The sequence below is a fragment of the Equus caballus genome, chromosome 3, assembly GCF_041296265.1.
Source record: "Equus caballus isolate H_3958 breed thoroughbred chromosome 3, TB-T2T, whole genome shotgun sequence".
NCBI lineage: Eukaryota > Metazoa > Chordata > Mammalia > Perissodactyla > Equidae > Equus > Equus caballus.
The window spans coordinates 58,148,748-58,166,172 of record NC_091686.1 but is presented as its reverse complement, the minus strand read 5'-3'; the positions used below and the strand labels follow the sequence as shown (position 1 = coordinate 58,166,172).

The following is a 17,425-nucleotide window of genomic DNA, read 5'->3' as shown; positions in this document are numbered from 1 at the left end:
ATATATTTTCTGTATTGATGAGTTATTCTACAACCTATAGCTTAAAATATCTAAGAGAGTGTGTGTGTTTAAGATACCCGTTGAGATGGTTCAGAAATCTAATTTCTGTTCCAGTGTGCAAATTGGACTCAGATCATATCTCTTAATTGAATTCTTAGCTTCATTACATTTTTTTGGGTGGTGATCAAGGAGAGTATGTCATCTCATTGATATTTTGGTTCTCTTGTTCTTTTTCATAATTTGGCTATAATTTATTTTCTCTTAATTTTGTCATACCTTTCTCATAACATTTCTTTTAACTTTTAGTTTCCATGAGTAAGGGTGTGGTCAAGTATATATTTTTTTCTCAATTTTTTCCCCCTTTTTCTGTTTAAGGCTTGTGCTTCCTGACCCCACTGATATCAGATTTGGTCAATTGATTTGCTTAGGCGAATGGAATGTGAGTGGAAGTAACATTTAAGAGCCGTCATGTATTTCTACTCTTTTCCCTCTGCTATGAGATCAAAATAAAAGTGCTCCTTCAGCCTGGGTCCTAAGATGAAGAAAGCATTGAGCAGGATCTGAGGCTGGCACAAACATAAATGACATTAGTATCATAAAAACTCAAATTTTCGGGGTCATTTGTTACTACAGCATAACCAAGCTGACTAATATAAAGGAACACAATGGTTTCATTATTGTTAAGAGGCAGGAAGATGGACTGTTCATGTAACATAGAGGAAAGAGCATATCTTTTAGAGTTAGAGAGACATGATTTGATCCAGGTTTGAATTTTATTAGTTGTAAATACTTGGGCTAGTTATTAAACTATCTGAACCTCAGTTTTTTCATCTTTAAAATAGAGATGAGCCCACATAAACTTGCTAAATTTATTGTGAAGATTAAATAACTGTATAATGTAATGCTTAGCTCAAGAATAAAATGAAAAACTGCACAATCACTCAAAATATATAGTTTGTCTTTTGCTCACCTAAACTACAAGATGGGTACTCCTGATTATCACATATTTTTCTCCAAGAGATGATTCAGGGACCTAGGCTCCTTCCTTCCATCTTGTGTCTCTACCTGTAATACATGTGTCCAAGGTTGCCTGGGAACCTTCTCCAGTCTAGTCAATCCAGAAGGGCAAAGGAATATGGATGATCTCAAGAGGGAGGTCTTTGTGGGCTAGGCGTGGAAGTGGTACACATTACTTCTGCTCACATTCCAATGGCTGGAATCCGGTGGCATGGTCACACCCAAGTACAACATAGCCTGAAATGTAGTCAACTATGTGCTTAAGAAGAAAAGGAAATAGGTTTGATGAACAGTTAGCAGTCTCTGCCACAGTGATATATGTGAAGAGCATGGACTACTAACAAGAACCGAGCAGATGCTTAATACTCACTCTTTTCTGTTTGCTCCTCGAGGTTCCTTCAAGCCTTATACAAATGTCAGAAAGAGTTTTATCTACCGGGGATCAGACACATGACATTTAAGATGGAATATATAAATCTTGCAGCCATAAAAAAATTCTTAGTTCAGGGGGTCTTTCTTGCCTGATAATTCTTGATATTCACAAAGCAACCTGCTTAGGGCAAACATCTTGGCTGTGTGACTATCAGAACAAGAGGTAATGCTAGAGGCATTCAATAAATGTTTGTTGAATGCCTAACTGAAGAAATATACCTCTCTTGACTTTATACAATATCCTCACCTAGCAAATGTTGTGCCCTTCTGTTAGGCATATGGTAAAATATGAAGGACTAAGTTGACTTCCTAGAGACTATAGCTTTGCCATTCAAGAATTCGTATTTGACTTTTATTTACAATGGAAAATTGTTGTATTTCTAACATAAACTTAAAAGAATTTACTCAAATTTTCCATTTTATTTTCACTGGTGTTGAATAATTCTTTTGGATTGTGACTTTCATGAGGCTGAAACGTGTGACAGCTACAGATATTTTCTACTGGTTGAAATCAGGATTGTAAGCGTCTTTGCAAACATGTAAAGATGGGTTTGAATCCCAGTGTTTGTTTACCTCTTCTTAGGTAGCTGACCTTGGGCAACTTACATTACATATATGGACCTCAATGATCTCATCCACAAAACAGGATGAGGATAAAGCCTAGGTTATATATTCGTAGTGAGTTTTAAATGAGATAAAACACGTAAAACAATGAATACATTTTCTGGTATAAAGCCATTGTTCAGTAAACGGTAAATTTTCTATTAATAGTAATAGTGATGATGATACTAGTAATAACGGCAAAAATAATAATAGAATAATTATAAACTAATACCAGGGACTAGTATATTTTTCTAGAGGCACACCATAGATGTGAAATAGGAGTGCTGTTTAACCATCTTTTCCTTTAAAAGCCACCCTCCTTAGAGAAGGCATACAGTGAGGTTGCAATATGCTTCCTGTAAAGCCCAGAGCAAGCTTTTGTTCTCACCTGAGTGTTTTGACATTGCGTAATTGGATAGTAAACAAATTATGTCACATGCTTGGTATGTACTTCTTAATAATTTTTAACAGCCACTAGAGGGTGCTACTTTGTTAGGAAAATAAAAACACCTCCCAACAGTAGCATTCAGTCGGCAGCGGCGACGTCTGATGTTAGGGGCCAGACCTGAGCTCTCTGCTGTGAGTATCCAGATACAATTTATTCATTTATTGTTTATGTCAGAAGTAAATAGCAATAGTTTAGGTAAGCCACAAAAGTTGATTCAAATAGAATCCTAGCCTTTTCTTTCAGTAGAGGTGTATACCAATTCTGTTATGGGAAAGCTGTTAATATTTCTTACCAAATAAAATTGTGAGGCTATGTGACTTTCTTATGAGAGATAAGCTGGCTTTATTATGTGTGTTGTGTTTTGACTGGATATCTGTTGCTTTAAGTTTGGTTTAATGATTTTCTTCTATCTTTGGTAGATTTTATTATAGGGATCAGTGAAAACAAAGATCTTCTTGTATGATTTTTGCCCTCTGAAAAATAATATTTCAGTGATCCAAAGGTCACAAAAAGATTCAGGTGGGTGAGGTGCAGATAAACGAAGTATGCGACCTTCATTTTTGTTACTCTGGGTTTAAAGTGAGCGCTCTGTCGGTGAGAGGTTGTATGAAGTGTCAGCCTCAATTATGATTAACAGCCTTCAGTCTATAGTTCATATTCTGTGGCAAGTGCATCTTTACGGAGCCAGTTATCTAAGGATGAGACCCAGTCAGCATCGGGTTAGTAAAAGATTTCTGCAGATTAACTATTGTCTTTTCAGCCAACTGTGAGGTAATGATAGAGATGGAAGAAGACTGTGAGTACTTGGGTGAGAGGAAGAAACAAACGGGGAGATCTAGAAGTGTAATTCTCCAATAGAAGTGAACTACACAAAAACTAGAGGTTCTCAGTGTATTGGTTTCTGATCCCTGATCGCAGAGCTGGCTTCCTGAGGGATTATTTTCCTACTACATCTTACTTCTGAAATACAAGAGTGAGGGAAAGGGTGTTTGATTTGACTTGCAGTAGTGAAAGGAACAACTCAAAAGTTTCAAACGAAATTGTCTGGAAGAGACCAGCTCCTTATGTCTTCTGAGCTTCTCCACAGCCAAGGCAACTGGTCACCAGTCTGAGCTGGACGTGGCGATTGAAGAGAATACAGTCAGAGGACTGGCTTATGGTGTGTGTGTATTTGTGTGTGTGTGTGTGTGTGTGCTCTCCACACGCTCACGTACACTTGATGGCAACTTTAAGAAGTCATGTCAGTTGGAGAGCTCCCTCTTACCCTACTTTAACTTGTAGTTTAATCTAGCTTTTTTTAGCTTGTTTTTCTGTTTATCTTTTGGAACGATTTTTATGAGTGATGCAGTTATTGGTAGTAGGAGGGGCCAGGAGTCAGGAGGCTCCGTTATGATTCACTGTTGAGATGTTTTCAATTTCATCCTTCAAATCCTGAACAGAGAATTCGAGACTGGCAACATTGGGATGGCACTAAAATATAAAAAATATTTTTCATCTACCTTTTTCATTAATGTAGATCATGTCTTTCTTTTTACTTAAGTTCACTTCAGGATAAGAATAGCACTTATCCGTGTTAGAGGAGTAAGGAAACTCTAATTTCTCCTTCTCAAGATGATCAGAAAGGGAATTGTCAGATCTGGGCTGAGTTTTTACTGAGAAAAATACCTCTATATTAATTTTCCAGCTTTATGAAAGCAGGGATTACAAAAAATACTGTTGTATATTGAAGAATGTAGAAGAATATTGAATACTGAAGGAAGGTGGGGGTTTTACGCCCTCTCGTTCTGATCTGCCACTTCTAGTTGTCGCTAATGCTTTACCTTAAATAAATCATGGGTGTGACGAAGCTTTGGTTGATTTTTTTTTGTTTTGTTTTTGTTTGTTTGTTTGTTTTGGGGGGGTAAGAAAGAGTAGTGTCCATTTGGTTTGTAGCAGAGAATTCTTGGGAGTGACATCTAAAAAATTCTCTAAAACTATAAAGACCAATAGAACTATTGCCATGGTCTGTGACAATGTGGTCACCAAAATGGGCTTTACTAGATTAATTGAACACTATTAGGAAAATACCCTACTTGTTTCCCCATTCCTCAATTTTCTTCAGTGTTCCAACTTCTCATTCTATACATTGCTGTCTTGCACATGACCGTTCTGAAAGTTAGAGCACGACGGCAGATGCTAAAGGTGTGGTGATGAGGGAAGTAGAAACAGACAGTTTATCTTCTCCTGCAGTGTGCAGTGTCACTGCTGACACCCTCCAGCTGTGCTTTTGCTTTTGTTTCTTTCATAACTTTTCTATGACCCAATCCCTGCTTTAAGGCACATTGTGTTCTTGGCCTGTTAAGATTAGATGCTCAAATAATTCCATGGGATACCCTTTACAGACCTAAAACTTGAGTGGATGTGAGGTTGGAAATACGTACTTGGGATTTTTATTGTTTGCTCAGATTTTCACATTTCGAAACTTGAGGGGAGCAAAGTTTTTCAGTAGCTTCCTTTGGTAGAGTGCCATGGCTCTCAAATCCTGGATCTAGGCTTCCCTTTATCACCCCACTGGACTGAATATTGTGAGAGAGTCCCCTCCTTTTGCCTTTATAAGCTTAATGAGCCCAACAAGTGACAGCCTTGGTTTCCCTGCCTGAGTTGATAACATACGTACGTATGTATGTATATGTCAGCCTTGCCCATATATGTGGGATAAGATGGATGGAGATCAAAATACCACCTTTATCCTTTATGATTGATGAAACTGATATTGGAGAATGTGACTTGGGGAAGTGACAGTAATGGCATCTTAATACCAAACTCCAGGCTAAGCTAGAGTCAGGCAGCTGGGAAGGCCCTGGCTGGAAGCCTGTCTCTGCCCCACCTGCAGGTAGGGTAGAGTGCGTATATTCTCTTAGGGCACTGGCCTCCTTGGGGATGTGGGGAAAGGAGCTGATCTAAGCCTACTTAGTTCTTCTCCCAAACTGGTGGATCAGCTGACTGATTCTAACTTTCTGGGGTGAGAAACCTTGGAAAAACCCCATCACAGAAATCTGAGGGGAGGAAAGAATGACCTCACCCTCCACCCCTTAAAATATTCTCCAGGAGTTTGTTTTCTTACTTTATGGAGCTTAATTGTCAAATCCGTGGAAGCAGGATTGTTGCAATTGGCCTGGGCGGGGGTGGGGGGTGGGGGGGAGTGGAGAGAGAATCTGCAGTCTATCAAGATAACCTTGTCCCACCATCATGAGGCTGTTGTCCTACCACTAATCTCTGACGTTTTGTGGATCTGCCAGGACACTGGTGAGAAGGACACCTTTTTCCCCTAGAAGGTTCCAAAAGGGTCCGTCTGCACTAAAGCTAAAAATTCTCTCCCAATTCCCAACCCAAATTATTATCTAGCTACATTGTCCAAGCTTATTAAAGGTTTTGCAATGATATCAAATGACCACAAGGAGCTGTTCCAATAATAACATGCCAAAAAACTAGATGTCCTGTATTTAAACATAAATCTCTGCCCACTATTAAATTCCTCAACAAAATTAAAGCACAAATTTAAATTCCCTTGATTTTACAGTTCAAATGAATTAAAACCCAGAATCAATTACTTTACCTTTGTGATTTCAAGGAAATTAGTGAAAAAAAAATCATCTTTGCCAATTTCTTATTCTGCTCCACCTCAGTAGAGAGTTCCTGATGGCCAGAGAGGGTGAATTTCCTTCAGCAGCTGCATCCTGGGTTATTTCTCATGGAAGGGGTATAGCTCCTTCACACCTTCAGAAATAGTATTAATTCATCGCCAAGTTTCCAATGCACCTAATTTTTAAAAAAAGAGTTCACAAGATTATTACAGCATGGGCCCCACTCCTACCAAACTTAGGGGGAAAAAAAATTAATCCTTAGACCCTAGAGCGGTTTTTCCAGGGAAAAGTGTTCTTCAAACTCACTATTTAGTGGTGTTAAGGATTCTAGAAGAGACTCAATGAGATCTGAGAACAGGGTAGACAGTCTTGATTTTATTCTGATCAGGATGCTACTCCATCTATTTTTCAGAATTTATGACTTTGGAAGTTGAATTCAATTGGGAGAAGTCATCTATAATATATTACCTTTGGCCCTAGAGAATTACCAGGACTTGAGAGAAAATTCAACTATGAACATGGTGTCTTTCCCTTGAAAAGAACATTTGAGACAAATGGGAAAACTGAGGAATTTGCAAAGGTTTCTACATTTTTATTTGACATGCCTTTGGGTCTTTACTGGGGGCATCCTGATGGTGATTTAGCGTGGATTCTGTCTAGTGACATGTCCCACACTCTCTCCTGTGCCATGGTGGCTGATTCCACTGCTCTTGCAATGAAATTGTAACCCTAAGATCTCTTTCTCCTTCAGAAAATTTCTTTTTCCTCTTTATCCTTACTCTAGCTGGAGAAACATCTTCAGCAGATTTCTGAATGCCTCACATTGACATTTATATTTCTTGAAGCTTATAGCCTCATGGAGGTTTTAGTGAGAACAGGTATCTCTTTATGTTCTTCAAGAAAAAGTTATCTGGGACAAAAAATTTAAAGCTAGGACCTCATGCATATGTGCTCTGAAAGCATTTGTAGAACTTAGACATTTGTGCACTTAAACACAATTCCTATACACGTTGTTAAGAAACATAGTAAAATCTACAAAAATTGTTTAACTTATTGTCCACATACAATAGATAGTTCAAGGTCATGCTGTAGCAGCCAGCTTCTGAAGGTCTCGGTGGCCCATGTGACTTTATTTAAGGCCTAGGAAGTCCTTCCTGTGTAAAAACAGCTTCTCACTGTGCAAAAATAGCGACACACCTCTGGACAAGCCTCCATAAGCTGCAGTTCCCCACCAAACGCAAAATCCTATAGTGACCCATTCCTTTAAAGTCCAAGATCTAAAGCTGCTACTTAGGCTGACTTGTTTATAAGCACACCACACAACTGTGAAAACCAGTTGCACGGTGCACTATAAGCCCCTGCAAACCACCAAAGTCAATAACAGACATAGCCTGACCTCACCCACTGCCTCAAAATTCATTGTTATTTTCACTCTCCGAATTGCACTCCATGTCTATTTCTCAGTGTTCCTGGCTCAAGGCACCGTGTCCTAACACTCTCTTGAATTGAACATCCAGACTTTGGGCAGAGGCAGAGTCTGCTCCCTAAAACATGGGATTTAAGATAACAGAACTGAATGCCTACCCTCTGTAGTTAGCTGGATCACAAGGAAGGGGCAGGCAGGAAGAACTGGGCTACTCATGTCCAGTTCTTGTCTGAAACTCACCAACCAGTAAACTCACTCATTTTTGTGAGCAAGAAGCTAGAGGTTTTTACTTCAAATCTCTCCTCCTGGAAAGTAGAGGGCTGGAGAAGTTCTGTGCTAACAGAACTTGATTGTATTTCCCCCCTGTGACCTGTGTTGATAGCCTGTTCTTGAAATCAGTTCCACTCTACAGAATGAAAAATCCAAACCAAACAAGTAAACACAAAAGACTTATATATTCTAAGTAATTGAGAAGCTCAATGGTTGAATGGCTCAACTGATGCTTCATCAATTTCAATTCCGCTGCAGGTTTCCCCAGGTGCTTTACATATGTTAGCTGTAACTGATCTCTTCAAACACTCAATGTAATGCATTTCTGGAAATGCTTGGTTAAGTCTCGTTTTCCAAAAGTAGGTTGGAAAGATTTCAAATAACACGAATGGAAAAAATAATTGAATGAAGAGGAAAATGATTCACAGTGTGCATTGATACAGGGAGGTGTAATTACAGTAAGTTAAATGAGGTAACAGTTGTGAAAGCACTTGACAAACTTGTAAAATACCATATGAAGGTAAAATTTTAGCTGTTAAATTCTGTGCAAATGGATTGCAATTTTAAGTCTACAGTTCCTATCATAAGAATTTTGGTAGGAACTTTAAAACCTAGTTCCACTCTGTCTTAGAGAAACAGAGGCCTTGAAGTGGTAAATGATTTCTCTAAGCCTTAGTCCTTGGTCACTAACTTAATGAATGGCCAAGTGGGACCAGAAGATGATTTGGTTTTCTTAATGAACAGTACCAGAAGCTGGTGTTGGCTTAGATTCATGTGAAATGCAAGCCACCAGGGTATGAGACCCTGACAAAGATGAAAACTTGACTGTAAAAAAATGTTAGTAACATTAACGCTAGATATGAAGGAAAAGAGATATATGTATTTTGGAACCTAAGAAGAATTTATTCCCCTTTTATTTTCTTTTTTATAATGTCAGGGAATTATTTCGTCAGTCATAACTTCTTAAAAACTGAAATGATAAAACAATATTATGTTCTTCTACTTCTATATAAATTTAGTGTACATAAAGATTTTATCCAGAGGAATAATTAACAACTTGTTATTTTGCCATTTTGATTAGTTCAATGCTTCATTCTCTTATGTCTTCCCGATTCAGTCTTGGGAGATTGTATGTTTCTAGGAATTTATCCATTTCTTCCAGGTTGTCCAATTCCTTGGTGTATAATTGTTCATAGTAATCTCTTATGATTCTTCATATTTCAGTTGTAATATCTTGTTTTTCATTTCTGATTTTATTTATTTGGGTCCTCTCTCTCTTTTTGTCTTGAAGAGTCTGGCTAAAGGTTTATCCATTTTGTTTATCTTTTCAAAGAATCGGCTCTTAGTTTCATTGATCTTTTCTATGGTTTCTGTAGTATGTATTTCATTTATTTCCACTCTGATCTTTATTATTTCCCTTCTTCTGCTACCTTTGGGCTTTATTTGTTCTTCTTTTTCTAGTTCCTTTAGGTGTAAGGTTAGATTTTTTATATGAGATTTTTCTTGTTTCCAGAGGTAGGCCTATATTGCTGTAAACTCCCCACTTAGAACTGCTTTTGTTACATCCCATAGATTTTGGAACATTGTGTTTCCATTTTCATTTGTCTCAAGGTTTTTTTTATTTCCTCTTTGATTTTTTCATTGTCCCATTGGTTGTTTAGTTGTGTTGTTTAGGTTCCACATGTTCATGTTCTTTCTAGTTTTCTTCTTGTAATTGAATTCTAGTTTCATATTGTTGTGGTCAGAAAATATGCTTCGTATGATGCAATCTTCTTAAATTTATTGAGATTTGTTTTGTGGCCTAATATGTGATCTGTCCTGGAGAATGTTCTATGTGTACTTGAAAAGAATATATATTCTGCTGTTTTTGAATGAAATGTTCTTTATATATCTATTAAGTCCATCTGGTCTAATGTGTCATTTAAGGTCAATGTTTCTTCATTGATTTTCTGTCTGGACGATCTATCCATTGATGTAAGTGGGGTGTTAAAGTCCCCTAGTAGTATTGTGTTACTTTCAATTTCTCCCTTTATGTCTGCTGATATTTGCTTTTGTATTAAGGTATTCCTGTGTTGGGTAGATAGATATTTACAAGTGTTATGTCCACTTGTTGGATTGATCTCTTTATTATTATGTAATGCCCCTCTTTGTCTCTTGTTACAGTCTTGGTTTTAAAGTCTATTTTGTCTGATACAAGTGTTGCTGCCCTAGCTTTCTTTTCATTTCAATTTGCATGGAATATCTTTTTCCATCTCTTCACTTTCACTCTATGTGTATCTTTAGCTCTGAAGTGAATCTCTTGCATATATATATGGATCTTGTTTTTATATTCATTCAGCTCCAAATGATTGGAGCATTTAGTCCATTTACACTTAAAGTAATTATTGAAAGGTATGTACTTATTGCCATTTTGTTGATTGTTTTCTGGTTGTTTTTGTAGTTCTTCCTTTTTCCTTTGTTCTTCTCTTGCTCTCTTCCCTTATGATTTGATGACTTTCTTTAGTGTTATGTCCTCTTCATTTATTTATTTATTTTTTATATATTGGCAACTGTGCTAACATCTGTTGTCAATCTTATTTTTCTTTCATTTTTTTTATTCTTCCATCCAAAGGCCTCCAGTACATAGTTGTGTATTCTAGTTGTGAGTGCCTCTGGTTGTGCTATGTGAGGTGCTGCCTCAGCATGGCCTGATGATCAGTGCCATGTCTGCACCCAGGATCCAAACCAGCAAAACCCTGGGCTGCCGGAGTGGAGTGCGCAAACTTGGTTGCGCAGCTGTGGGGCAGCCCCCGCATTCTCTTTATTTTTTTGTGCATATATTGTAGGTATTTTTTTTTTGTGGCTACCATGAGGTTCATATATAATAACCAATGTATATAGTAGTCTATTTAAAATTGGTGGTCACTTAAATTCCCGCATATTCTAAAAGCCCTACATTTTTACTCCCCTCCCCCATGATTTATGTTTTTGACATCATATTTTACATCTTTTTATTTTGTGTATCCCTTAACTAATTATTGTAGATATACATGATTTTACTACTTTTATCTTTTAACCTTCATATGAGCTATAAGGTGATGATTCACCAACTTAACATATGTTTGTCTTTACTAGTGAGATTGTTTTTCTTTCTTATTTCTAGTTATGGCCTTTTTGTTTTTGTTTAAAGAAGTTCCTTTAACATTTCTTGTAAAGTCAGTTCAGTAGCAATGAACTCCTTTAGTTTTTACTTGTCTGGGAAACTCTTTATCTTTCTTTCAATTCTGAAATGATAACCTTGCTGAGTAGAGTATTCTTGATTGTAAGTTTTTTCTTTCAGCACTTTGCATTTATCCTGCCACTCCCTTCTGGCTTGTAAAGTTTCTGCTGAAAAACTAGCTAATAGTCTTACGAGTATTCCTTTGTATATAACCAGTTGTTTTTTTCTTGCTGCTTTTAAGATTCTCTCTTTATCCCTTACTTTTGACACTTTAATTGTAATGTATCTTGGTGTGGGTCTCTCTGGGTTCATCTTATTTGTGACTCTCTGTGCCTCATGGACTTGGATGTCTGTTTTCTTTGGCAGGTTGGGGACATATTTAGCCATTATTTCTTCAAATAGATTTTCTCTCTCATTCTCTCTCTCCTCCTTCTGGGACCCCTATAATGCAAATGTTAGTACTCTTTATGTTATCCCAGAGGTCTCCTAAACTATCCTCATTTTTAAAAATTATTTTTACTGTTGCAGTTGTATGATTTTTACTACCCTATCTCCAGATTGTTGATCTGTTCTTCTGCATCATCTAATCTGCTATTGATTCCCTCCAGTGTATTTTCCATTTCAGTTATTTTGTTCTTCAGCTCAATTGTTTACTTTTTATATTTTCTATCTCTTTGTAAATTCTCACTGTGTTCATCCATTCTTCTCCTGAGTTCAGTGAGCATCTTTATGACCACTAATTTGAACTCTTCACTTGGTAGATTGCTTGTCTCTGTTTTGTTTAGTTCTTTTTTTTTTTTTTTGAGGTTTTATCTTATCCTTTTGGAAGGTATTGCTCTATTTGCTCATTTTCCCTAACTCTTTATGTTTGTTTCTGTGTATTAGGTAAATCAGCTATAACTCCTGGTTTTGAAGAAGTGGCCTTATGTAGAAGATGTCCTGTGGGGATCTGTAGCACAATTCCCCTAGTCTCCAAAGCCAGGTGCTCCAGGGGTGATCCCTGTGTAGGCTACATGCATTCTCCTGTTGTGTTTGGGCTGTGACTCTTGAGGTTACATGGTAGGTGAGGCTGGCCCTCAGGCAAGCTGTCTGTGAGATCCAGCTGCAACTGCTGTTGACATGCTTGTGTGTGAGGCTGGCCCCTGGGGTGGCTGTCTGCAAGTCCTGGCCACAACTGCTGTGAGTGTGCTGGTGTGCAGGTCTGGCCCCCAGGGTGGGAGCCACTTTGGGTGATGCTGGCCTGAGTGGGGCAGGTCTTCAGGGAAACACCAGGGTGAGCAGTGATAGCAAGGTAGATGGAGAATGTCAGAAATGGTGCCTGCCAGGGATGGCCAGCTAGGAAGAAGGACAGTGAAAAAATGGCACCCACTAGCAATTTCATCCCAGGAGAAAGTTCCAACAGATCCCTACTCTTCTGGCACATGCCTTAAAATTGTCAATGAATCTCCTTCACATGTGACACAGGTGCTTTTCAAACTGCTGCCTCTGTGCTGGGACTTGGAGTGAGTGAGTTTGTGCCTGTGCCCTTTAAGAGCAGAGCCTTGGTTTCCTATGGCCCTCTAGCTCTCCTGGGGATAAGCCCTGCTGGTTTTCAAAGCCAGATGTTATGGGAGCCCATATGCTTGCTGTAGGTCCCCTGGACTGGGGAGCATGATGTGGAGCTTGGACCCCTCACTCTTTAGGGAGAAGCTTGTGGTTGTGATATCCCTCCTGCTTGTGGGTGGCTGTGCCAGGGATGTGGGTCCTGACGAGACTGCATCTCCATCCCTCCTGCCTGTCTCAATGTGGCTTTTTCTTTGCTTCTTTAGTTGTGGAAAATCTGTTCTGCTAGTCTTGGGTTGTTCTTAGAGAGAGTCGTTCTATATGTAGTTGTAGTTTTGGTGTGTCTGTGGGAGGAGGTGAGTTCAGGATCTTCCTACTCCACCATCTTGATCCTTCCATCTTATGTCTTAATGAAATATCTCCTTTCAGTGAAAAAAAATTGTTTATGGGCTTACAATGTACAGTAAGTTCTGCTACGGTGCTTGTTTTGAAAATGTGAAATTGTTCCAACACAATTGATATATTAAGGAACAGTTTGAGCATGACACAAATTTTGTCTTTGCTTCTGCACAATTTTATTTGTGAGAAACTCTAGGTGAATGTCGTAAACTTCAGCCAGCTGAACCCAGATGCATAGGAATTCACACACACATACATATTTCAACCAGTTACATCAGTTCACCACACATATTATAAGCCACACTCACCCACATCTGGTGGTAGAATTTTCATGTCCATTTCAGATAACCCTCCTTCCATCACTTCATAATAACTCACAAGCTGCAACCCTTCTGCAAACTTCATCTTTTTCAAGGTAAAGTGTCATATTTATGGTATTATTTATGTATTTTGTAATCATTTCACATCTATAAAACTATGCTACCATTCTTATTAGGGTTCTTTATTTAAAAAAAAAATACGTGACTGATGAAATTTCTAAGTGTTGTGTCCCTAATCCCATTTTCTCATAAGCCCTGTGGTTTTTATTGTGTGGTTTTGCATAGCATGGTAACTTTAAGGAAAGCAGATATTATGTTATAGCAAAATTGATGGATTTTAAATTCAGTTTTTTCTTTTATTTATATTTTGAAGCAACAAGTAATAAAATTCTTTATTTTTCCTCTTTCTTCCCCCAAATCTTTTTTGACACTGCTGTTAATTTATTGCAAGATCCCTGCAAAGTGTCTGCTGGCTAGTTTCTCTGGGCAGCAAGCCCATCTGGATTTACATGGACCTGTGAAAAATTTCTTGCAAATATATACCTTTGGACATGGGCAGAAACCTACAGGAGTCTGTCTTTAGGCTCAGAGATATTAATGGACAGCAGTTATGCATCCTTGTTTTTCCATGTTCTGAATTTGAGAGGAAGTTTGACAGCTTAAAACTTCCATATTTGATATTTAATAAATATGTATATGAAATATACATAAAGAAAAAACATTTTCCCGAGGATTTTGTTTTGTGCCTCTGTCTCTGGCCAGGTGAATAATATCACATGTATGGTATATGACTTTACTGTGCTATTTATTGTTGTATTTGTCTTTAGAAACCCCTTTTTTTAACTTTAGTATAATTGATGAATAAAATTTTAAGATATTTAAAGTGCATGTCATTATGATGTGACGTACATATATGTTGTGAAAGGATTCTTCCCACATAGGTAATTAACACTCTATCACCTCACATATGTATCTTTTCTTTTTGTTTTAGAAAGCTCTTTGCCTTATCTCATTCATCATGTGCCATACCCTATGCACTGCTACAGTGCATAAAACATAAGTTATAGCACCAAATGTTTAATGATGTGAGGGAAATGTACTTGTTCATAAAAACTGAAAAGAGATGTTAATATTTATTAACTTCTTTCTATGTTCCAGGAAGTTGGCTCCCTGGTTCACTGATAATGTATCTCATTCAATCTTCACAACACCCCTCACAGTTTTTACTCTCCATTTTAACAGATGAAGAAAACAAAGCTTATGTAAGATCATTAGCTGTCCCAGTATCCATTGGTGTTAGGGTCATGTGTATTTGGGTCCTCTGATGAGTGAACACAAAGATGAGATTCGACTCGCAAGAGATTTATTGTGGGAATGCCTGTGAAAGAGACAGGCAGGAGCAGGAGAGTCTTCAGACCATGATGTAGATCTGACACCTGGAAAGGAGAGGAAAGGAAGGGAGTTTTGCTAGGAAGAGCCTCAAACTGCGTGGAGTTCCGAGAAAGTCTCAGCCAGGCTGGTGCCTCAGGGAATCCCTGAAGAAAAGATGCCCATTAGAGGAGTCCTGTGTTGGGTAGAAATGGCCCACCATACTCTGCCATTGATTGGGAGCGACCCAAGCAAAGCATGGACTCTGTGAGCTCCAAGTTGGATCCAAAGGTGTGGACAGCATGAGGCTGCCAGTCAACTGCAATCCCATGAGCAGGTTCCCCTGAAGGGAGGTCTGAGCAGTGCACTCTATGACCCCCCACAGTCAGAATTCAAGACTAGATCTGCCAGAGTCTAAAGTTCTTTTTTATATGGGTAATACACAGGGTTAGTGGCAGGGCTTGTTTCCCACCAATCCAAATAAGACCTTTAATCACCTCCAAATAATATAACCTAAGTAAAATTTGTGGGTTTCATATGCAGACACCGCTTCAGGATAAGTTTCTAAGTCTCCTAGCTTTCATCAGCTTGCTTCATCTAAGTCCCTCCTGAAGAGAAATTTTGTAGCTGCCACTTAAGAGCCAAGGGCAGAGAAGCAATTTTCTAAAGCAGTGGGTCTCATCTTGACAGCACATTAGAATCAGGGCAAGGGGATGGTTAACCTTTCCTATGGCCAGTCTGCAGCTCCAACCAATTAGATTAGAATCTCCTGGGGTAGAGCCTAGGAAGCTGCATTTTTTAAAGGTTCCTGGGTGATTCAATGTGCCTTCAAGGTTGAGAGCTACTGTTGTAAAGGATGTATGCCTGAAATAAAAGAAGCGTTATATCTTTGAACATTTTTCTGAGTACCTATCTCTCCACCAGTCCCACTCCTGCCCACCACAGGGAGTTACCTAACTAGTTCAAGAATGTTCTCAGAGGCCACATAGCTTAAAAATTTTTTTTGTCTTTGTGACAGGAATCCTGTGCAAGATTTTTTATACCTAATTTACATTTGCAGTCACATTTCTGATTTCACCATGCTTTAATTTGAGCACATCTGTATAGTTTTAATAAAATGAAAGTTATGATATAAATTCTAACAAGGAATCCTGGTTTCCTGGCTACTGTCAGAAATGTGGCCTTTGGAAGTTTCCAGAACTCGAGACAATTCTGGAGGTAGAAGCAGTGAGAAAGCTTTCTATCTTCACGTGGGAAGGAATATGGCCGTATTTTCCTAAAATCTGAAAGGCATACAGTTAGGAAGAGAGTTAGCATGGACTGGACTGAATAGAGAGTTCAGACTGGGTGTGCTTTATTTGTAATCTTAGTTTTATCTTAAATGAATATCAATGAAAGTAAGATGTTCGTTGTAAAACTTTGGAAAAAGACAATCTAGATAGACGAAAATAATATATTTTGTATTAATATTCGTTATTTGTTCAGAAATCTAAGCTGGTCAATATATTTGCCTCTAACGAGCTCTAAACTTGTTAGATTAGGGTAGATTGATCAATGTGTAGCCATGAGTACCTGATCTCCATTGCGGTATTAATTTTTCTCTGTCATCGAGAAATAACAAAAACAGAAAACCCACCAGAATATCTACTCATCTGCTGTGGCAGACCAAGAGTGGAAGTACAGCAGTGGAAACTCCCAGAAATAGGCAATAAGGGGGTGCATGCTCTGTAGAAAAGTTAAAAATATAATAAGACTAACTTTGAAAATTGATTTCCTAAGTTATCACCATTAATTGGCAACTCTAAAACAACATCAGTGGTAAAATATTCCTCCCTAAAAAAAATGTATATTTTCTTGGTTTGAATTTTAAATTTCAAATTATCACTTTTTTTGGTCATTTAATAAGCATTGTATTCTGCATTCTGCATTGTGTTCTCCATAGAATATTCCCGTTTATACAGATGGCCCCTGACATACTTGAAACCAGCTACCTACCTTATTTCCAGCGTTGGTTGTATAGGTTTGGTCTGCTTCTAGTTTGCTTGGGGCATAGTTTGTCTCCAGTCCCTGTGATAATACATAGTCCTACATTTAAACAGTAGATTAAAAATAAATGCTGGTGGCATGGCAAGTGTAAGTAAGATGAACTAGAACTTCCATTATTTTAATTGTGTCATTCTATGTGACAATTGAGAGTTTTCATTTGTGCTTAAAGTTTAAACAGTGAAATAGTGAAGACCAAGAGATTTAATATTTTTGTTTGCTAAGTGCAAATTTTAGTTCTTACATGAAATATTTTATTGAATTCAAATAATGTCCTTACCATTGAAATTTTACTCTTCTTTTTTATATTTTTTAATTGCTTTGAAACTAAAGAACTAATCAAGGAAATAAAACATTGCATCAGTATGATTTAGTAGGTTTAGACATTTTTGTTTTATTAAAATTTACTTTAAAAAGACTGGCATAAAGATATATACACAAAATTTAATGAAGAAAAAAATTCACTATCTTTATATCTTTCCTTGCTATTATATTCTATTTCATGATTATTACTGAAAGTAATTTTGCTGTATAGAGTAGGGGAGTGTGGGAAATGATCTGCTCCCAGTGTCCAATGATCCAGGTACACACTGCTCAACTGCTTTTGCAAACAGCTTGAAAGTCACTGTAATGGACCCCATACTTTTTCGTTCACTGTGTCGGTTTTCCCCTTTTCTCCATTCCTTCCTCTTCATTTGCTTACTCCTAGCACCCGATCTCCTAGGGCAGGAAATG

General features: G+C 37.9%; 1 protein-coding gene across 3 annotated transcripts in view; it reads left to right on the top strand.

Moving 5' to 3' along the window:
* The first annotated feature begins 2,573 nt into the window (after positions 1 to 2,573).
* ARHGAP24 (Rho GTPase activating protein 24) overlaps positions 2,574 to 17,425 on the top strand; it is a 719,869-nt gene continuing 705,017 nt past the window's right edge. The window contains exon 1 of one of the 3 annotated variants that reach the window (XM_070263497.1): positions 2,574 to 2,631. The gene's annotated coding sequence lies outside the window, so the exon portion shown is untranslated. The remainder of the gene's footprint in view (positions 2,632 to 17,425) is intronic. The other 2 variants (XM_070263500.1, XM_070263498.1) reach the window with 2 other exon arrangements.